Source organism: Thunnus thynnus, chromosome 18 (assembly GCF_963924715.1).
Source record: "Thunnus thynnus chromosome 18, fThuThy2.1, whole genome shotgun sequence".
NCBI lineage: Eukaryota > Metazoa > Chordata > Actinopteri > Scombriformes > Scombridae > Thunnus > Thunnus thynnus.
The window spans coordinates 25,057,731-25,066,140 of NC_089534.1; positions in this window are offsets into that span (position 1 = coordinate 25,057,731).

An 8,410-nucleotide genomic window follows, 5' to 3' on the forward strand; every position below is an offset into this window, starting at 1 on the left:
ATGTACAGTTAATTAACTCTTTAAACTGTTACTTAATAATTTTTACATATTAATGGCTGGAAGGAAAACAGCTGATAACTGCTCCAATGTTTTATCATTTGATATAGATCTATAGCAGTGTCTGTCACAGAATAAGACATAAACTGTCTCTTTATAGGAGACAGTAATGTAATAAAAAATATAATGAAATTGCTTTATTTGATAACATTCTTCAAGTATTTGTGAAAAAATCAGGTCAAATTCAGAATGTAAATTTGAGTAAAAGGTTCATTTTTAATATTAGATGCATTTAAACAAATAGTTATTTTTTGCAGCTCTGAATCCCACAGAACATGAATGCATAAGATTATTTGGCTCTGTGGTTCGGTTGGTGAATGTTTTGGTGAATCTAGAATTAATCTGCTTTTTTGACATTATAATTTTCTAACTTTTGCCAACAACATGTGATTATCTCCATATCTTTCTTCCTAAATTAAATCATATATTCTATATGTGAATCATTGCAGCTCTGTCCTTTCACTGTTTACGTCTTTACAAATGTCCACAATTTATTGTGTCCAGTATGATTTTGTTGGAGTGATATGACATATAGATCAAATCAGATTTTAGATTTTACTTAACCATACCATAACAGTCTAGTTCATGAAAACTGTCTGTTTTACTGACATAAATATTTCTACTTGTATGGAAGGATCAGAGTTCTTGTTGCACCACTTCTTATGGACAGCAGGGTGAGTCTGGCTGCTAAAGACAAGTTAATATGACTCCAAACTCCTGAATGTGTTCAGTTTTCATGCATGGACACGTTTGTTTACATGTTAAGTAAATAAAACACTCAAAGTGCTCACAGTAGTTTTACTTTAATACTTTAAGAACACTTTGATACTTTGATGAATACTTTTTCATTTTTTCATGCAGGACTTTAACTTGTAATGGGGTATTTTTACATTGCTGTATTGGTACTTTTACTGAAGTAAAGGATCTGAGTAGTTGCCTCCATTTATTTTCCTGACAAACTATTGCCTGAACTGTACATACACTGCAGTGCTACGTTCACCAGCCTCACTATCACACTTTCTCTCTCTCCCTCTCCCACTCGATACGCACACAAAATACGTAATGAGCTGTTCCTTAAAGGAGCTATGCTACTCTTATAACAATGGACATCAGTTAGTATTATAGCATTGAACATGCATCATGTGATTTACCTTCAATGGACTGCATCGTCTCATCTGTTTACAACCCAGTGCCATGGCTTACAGAGAAGTGCCAGAGAAGGCCGGCCTGTGGCCCAAGAATGCATCAAGGGCGATCATACCGTCGGAGCTGTTTCTCCTATTGTGATACTTCTGGAATCTAGCTTGAGCTTTTTCAGCTTCTCCCAGCACTGTTTTACATTGTGATCAATGTTCAGCTCACCCAACCTAGATGAAATTTCCATGGAGACCTTTTTATTCTGCCTTTAAACACTCTTGTCCAATGCAGAACAACTGTTTGCTGACTACATCATATGCAACAGAAAAAAGATCAAAAACAGTGTTCTCTTTCATACAGACAACATCAGCACATGAAAGCAGGTAATTTGTAGTAACTACACACACATTGAGGTCATAGGTAAGACGTAAAACTGCATCCAGGCGTAGGAGTCTGCAAGAACTATGAGGAAAATGGAGTGCCTCTTAACTGCCACCAATACTTCCAGGCTCTGGATCTGAGGAACAGGGAAGAGCAGGTGTTGTGTTCATCTTGAAGCAAGCATAGCCAAAGCAGTACTTGACTACAACCCATTGAATGAATGACTAATGGCCATCCGCATACAGTGCAAGCCTTTCCCATTCACACTCATTGTTAACTATTCACTAACAAGCAATAAAGAGGCAGAAGAACTTGAGGGGCACCACAGCAACCTGCAAGGCCGAAACTGACGTTTGCTCTTTCTAGGTGATTTCAATGCAAAAGTAGGTCAAACATCAGGAAGTCATGGGAGACAACAGTCTAGAAATGCCAAATGAATGGCTAGTTGAATTCTGCCAAGAAAACCTCCTCTATATAATGAACACAATGTTTGATCAACACCCTCGACGCAAATACACATGAACAGCTCCTGATGGTAAAACCAGGAACCACATTGATTATATCCTCACCAACAAAAGTTGGAAATCAAATATTCTGAAATGCAGAACATATCCAGGAGCTGACTGTGGCACTGACCATCAACCGCTGATGGCCAAGATGAAGCTTAGAGTTTAGAATGTAAAACAATCAAAATCACCAGTCAGATATGATCTCTCAGATATACCAAACTCTTTCAACATATAGGTTTGCAACAGTTTTGAGGCCCTGCTGAATTCACAAGAAAGAGGTTGAACCAGAATAACTTTGTAATGCAACAAGAGATGCTCTGACAACAGCAGCAGAGAAACATATTTCAAAGCGATGTAGGCACAAAGGCACAGAATGGATCACAAATGAAACACTAGATGCAGTAGAAAAGAAGAGATTGGTGAGTGGTCAGAAAGGTCAACACTAGAACATGAACCAGAGCCACCACTGTCAGAAGTAGAAAGAGCAATGGAGAAGCTCAAAAAGAAAAAAGCACCTGGTCCAGACAACATACCAGCAAAACTGCTAAAAGCAACAGGATCCTCAGTGGCCCACATCTTGCACCGCATCGTCTGTGCCATCTGAAAGACTGGCAAATGGCCAACAGAATGGTGCAAATCTGTCTACATTCCAATATCCAAGAAATGCCAGCGAGGTTCTACTCATAATCATCTCTGGGAGTATAAAGAACTACGTTGAGAGAGAAACTGCACTTGAACTGGCTGGCTTCAGGAGTTGCCAAGGCACCAGGGACCAGCTCTTCAACATGTGTCTAATGATGGAGAAAATGAGAGAGGTCAACACCCCTTTGTACATTTGCTTCATCGACTACTCAAAAGCGTTTCACTGTGTTCAATACACCAAACTGTGGACGACAATGATTCAACTGGGCATGGCATCACACCTATTGGCTCTTCTAGAAACACTGTATGCTACGCAATCCTCCAGTCTTCAGACCACATCTGGTGAGACTGAATCATTCTGCATTGGGAAAGGAGTCCACCAAGGCTGCATCCTTTCTCCACACCTTTTTAACATCTACACTGAGATGTCCATGATCCGATCCTCAGGATAACATACATTGAAAGGAAATCCAATGATTTCATCCTACAAAAGATTGGCACGAAACCAATACCTCTGGAAATCGTTATCAAAAGGAAACTTCGCTATTTAGGATACAACTTAAGAACTGATGACACACTGGAACATATTGTGCATGAAGGCAAAGTAGAAGGAAGCTTCAGACAGAGAACAACCTGAATTGACAACATCAAGAAGTGGACCAACCTCACTGCCACAGATGTAAGATGTTTGACTGCCAACAGATCTCAGTTGAAGAAAGGGGTCGCCAAGGCTCTGGCAGAGTACAGCACATGATGATGATGAATGTGTGTTTCTTGTACGTTTGGTTCACAGATTGTAAACGCTGTTCATCTGAAAGTCAGAGGTATGAATACAGCTGACATATTTTTCCGAGTCTTCATTCCACTTCCCTCCTTTTTCTTGTAAAACTGTAGTTAACACAAATTTATAATCCCTGGTTACAAAAGGTTCAGAGATTAAAGCACACTTGAATTAACATTGTTTATAGAATTTTTTCTATGCACCTAGTATATGTACAAGCTAACCTTAGATTAGCGTAATTATTTTTTTAGTACTATTAAAGTTAATTTTTAAACACAAGCACAAATTTTTACTTAATCTAATTACTAATTACTAATCTGCACATTTGCACAAAACATAGGAAAAAAGTAAAAATTTAAAAGCAAAGGCACTCCAAGGCACAAATGTTTAGGAAACATTGTAGAGGAGCTCTCTACCACATGGAGAATTTCTTGCTGGCTCCTAACCAAATAATTACATGATCCTAGTCAATCAATCAAAATACAATTCACAGTAGGCCCTGCTTATATGCTAAATCACCACAAGGTGGTGCTAATACAACAAACTTGAAGGCTGTAGGAATAATGTTACAACACTTCTCCTTTCGTTATGTGTGCTTACATATGCTACCCAACAGTAGCTCATGAAAAATAGTTACATAGTTCCACCTTGACCAACTGCAACACTAAAATGCTGCTTACACATATGAATCAATAATAATAATCACAGGGGCCATTTTACTTTTGATACTTCAAGTACACTTACACTTACACTGCTATAATACTAAGAGACATTTTCACTGCAATTATGTGTACTACTGTATTGGTGTTTTACATCATTAAAAAATCTGAATATGTCCTCCATTAGTGCAGCTGTTGCATGTGTTAACATTTTGTCCACCTTTGTTTTCTTCCTGGTGACACTTCTCCCCTCTAGCTTGTAACTGTAAAGTGTCATCATTTTCAGATTTTTTCTTGTTCACAGTCGAAAAAATGTGCCCTGGTGTGTTTACTTCCTGTTTGCATTCGTGTGTGGTTTGCTACTATCTATTTCACCTTCTCATGAAACTCGTGGGTTATGGAATGCAGCACAGCAGGAACATTTAATCCACATGTTGGAAAATTATTTTACCGGAGTACTTATGTTCCCTGGAAGAGGGCACTGCCATGACTAAAGTCACGTAACAAAAGTCTCCTGCACACAGTTAATGTCACAGGCTATATGGCAGATTAAAACATGATTGTCCACAGTTTACTCTATAAATTGTGAACTGATGCATATCTGTGGATATTTTCATGGAGATATACACTGAAAAATTACAATATTTACATTGTACACATTCAAAATTATGGCATTTCTGAATGACCTAACTATTTTTAACCCTAACCCCATTGAGGGCTCAAAGGGTTAAAGTATCAGGCCTAAGGTGTTTAGTACTAGCCTAATCTCTTTACAAAGAATTCTCAAGCTGAAATACCTAAACTGAATCATCAGCATCACTGATTGTATCAGTCATTTTCTGCACCGGAACTCATGTCAGTGGTTACTGTGAGTGCCTTTGCCAGCTCAGTCGTGAAATACAATATATTACTTCCTGTTTAACAGTTTATTGAAAAGCTACAAAAGCCAGAGAAACTTAATACTAAACTGAAGACAGTCAGAAGTAGCATTGTAGTGTCACAGTGTCATGAACAGCAATGTGATCACTTACTAATGTGCATTCGAAGTGATAAGTAGGCTTAAAGACAATAAACCTATATAGCCAGTGACCAGATCAAATCAGCAAAGTAATTCATAATTATCATCTCCAGCAGGCCTGGAAGGCTAAAGTGGGTAACAAAAGTTCCCTCATTAAAATGACTCAGAACAGAACTTGAGACTATTCTTACAATGTAAGAAGGAAGACTGTAATAAAATATTAGGGGATAACAAAAACAGCATTAAAGGCATATGGAGTGTGTTAAACAGCATCCATAGAAATGGATCTAGAAACTCAAGTTACCCTCAGTATTGTATTAATAATGATAAGACCATAAATAACATGGATAATGTGGTTAACAGTTTCAATACATTTTTTGTAAGTGTTGGACCAAAATTGGCAGAAGAAAACTATGACCCAGAAACACCAGAAGGGGGGGCTGTTAATAATTATGGGGTTTGAAATCCAAGTTCAAATTTTCTTAGAGCAGTAGAGGAAAAGGGAATCATTGGTATTGTTAGCAAGTGTTAGAATAAAACGTCCACCGACTGGAATGACATTGATATAACAGTAGTCAAGAACGTCTTTGATGGTATTGCAAAACCACTAACTCACATTTGTAACTCGTCCTTCCAAACTGGTAAATTTCCAAGCAAAATGAAAAATGCGAAAGTAATACCATTATATAAAGCTGGGGATAGACACCACTTTACAAATTACAGGCCTGTTTCTTTACTTTCCCAATTCTCTAGGATAATGGAAAAAACCCTTTATTGAGAAGTTAGACAGTTTCATTGAGAAGCACAATTTGCTGACTGAAGAAGAATATGACTCAATAATATGTACAAAAAAATTTTTTAAGAGATTTGTTATTCTTGTTCTGTTTTTGTCTTCTTTTACTTATTTGTTACATGTTCGAAATAAACATAAACAATAACTTTGTTGACTCTATTGTTGTTTATTATTTAACTGGATCTGTATTTGTATGTTATGGCGTCACACTTTGTTTCCCTTTTCCCTTACTTACTTTTGTCACTATAATGTTTGTGTTAAAAAAAGCAACCTCACTATTTTTTTAAATCAAAAGTTTAATGTACATTAATCCAAATGCTCACTTAATGTCTTCTTAATTATGTCTCCAGTTAGATGATGTGATGCAACAGCCTTCAATTAGAGGTGTGAATGTATGGTGTGGTTATTGGTCCCTGGGCTACCTTTGTCACAAACACACACACACACACACACACACACACACACACACACACACACACACACACACACACACACACACGCACACACACACACATACATACATCCCTGTGCCTGCATCATCTCACCTCTTCAACCTGGGGCCTCATTGTTTTCTAGCAATAACAAAACTAATAGAGCAAAACATGATCAAGGCAATTTAATGACCTTAACAATAACACAATACACCCTTTGGAAAACACAGAGTCCAATTAAATGAAGAACAAAGAACAAACAAGAAATCTGAGCCATCTTTCCAGGGAATATCTAAACTCAAGTCAAAAATTACTTTGATAGTCTATGTTATAGTTATGAAAGCACATAGCTAAAATGATGCCATCTAGTCACATCAAAGCAGCATCATCCTTTACTGACCAGTTGACAATGAAAAAAGAGAGAAATGCAAAGAATTTTCATCACCAGTAATTAATAAGAACTAATCAGAGAAACATGTCAAAGTGTACATCTATATAAGATGTCAATGTCTATGTACAATAGAAGCCTGGGTTCAGATTGACATCAGCACTGCATAAAAAACCCTGATTTATTTCAGTGAGACCATGGCATAAATCTGTTGTCTCTCTTTAGGTAGGGAATCTTGCCCTTGAGTGAAAGTGTGGTTTCTCCAGTATGATTAACTATCTTTGGATCAAGTATACATTTGGATCAAGATCAAGTTCACGTATTTAACACATAAACTTAACAAGACCTAAGTAATCGACAATCAAGTTCAGTCCCAAATGAGACTTGTTGGAAATATACAGTAACCAACAAAAATTAGCCACATTGTTGCCCAGTACCTCCAGCTTTAGATCTTTAGACCTATAATACTATAATACTTTCTCACAGATCATTTTTTAATGTGTTGACTATAAATGGTGCATATAGTAAATTTTATATAGTAATTTTTATGGGGTAGAATGAAAGGCCTTGACGAATAAGTTAAGCACATTTACAAGTGACATTAGCATGATGTGTGTAGAATGTAAGATGAAAGCCCAGATTTCAGCATTATTTTCAATCATTAACAAATATAAAACTACACCAGGTGTTTTCCATCAGCTGTCAAGGATAAAACAGTTGTTGCGGCATCACTGATTATGGTGTGTCCAGAAGAACGTTCCTGAAAGTTTTAACCTTTGAAGGACAGTGTTTTCCCATGTGACCCAGTGTAGATTTTATCTTATTCCATAAAGCAATTTCCCATGATATTATGATTAACTTATAGAAGGGACTTGAATATTCAAATGAACTTTCAGATCCAGCACCGCAACGGTTTAAGTCTCATTAAGTTGAGGAAACTAAAAGAGCTTGGTGACAGTTATGGAAAGATTGTCTGCACGGTTCAAAGAAACCAACACTGAATGTAGATAAGAGGAGAAGGGACCTGAATCAACCATTAGCTAAACCTTTCCCTTTGATGGTCAATTATAACTTATCAGTGGTAACAAGACACAGGATTGCCCACCTTTGGATTTTTAAACAAGCCGAAGCATTGGAATGGGATCGTAATAAGAGTGATATTTTAGCCTAAAGTCAATCCCTCCAGGATTGCAATTGTAATAACTAATGCAAATTCAAGAAATGTCTGCAATATCTGTAAGAGCTTACAATTTTGCTGAATTACCACAACTTTTCCACATGAACTGGATAAATCAACAGACCGCTTGTAATTTGGACCAATTGTCGCATTTTCCTGTCATGGTAACTTGCGCCATCGCAGCACGCTTTCAGCAAGGATTCAAGGATTCATTCAAGTGGAAGATGGACAAATCTCACCTGCCAAACATTTCTGTCATAGACCGTGCAAACAGTTCCCAAATGTTCCCAAATGAGGTTTGTATTCAGTTAGTCAGAGACATACAAGTTGATGGATTGTTCAGACAGCAAAGATGGACATAATCTACCTCAAATATAAAAATGGGCATTTTAGAAATGAAACTATATTTTTTAATGGCTTTATTATAAAAGGCATTA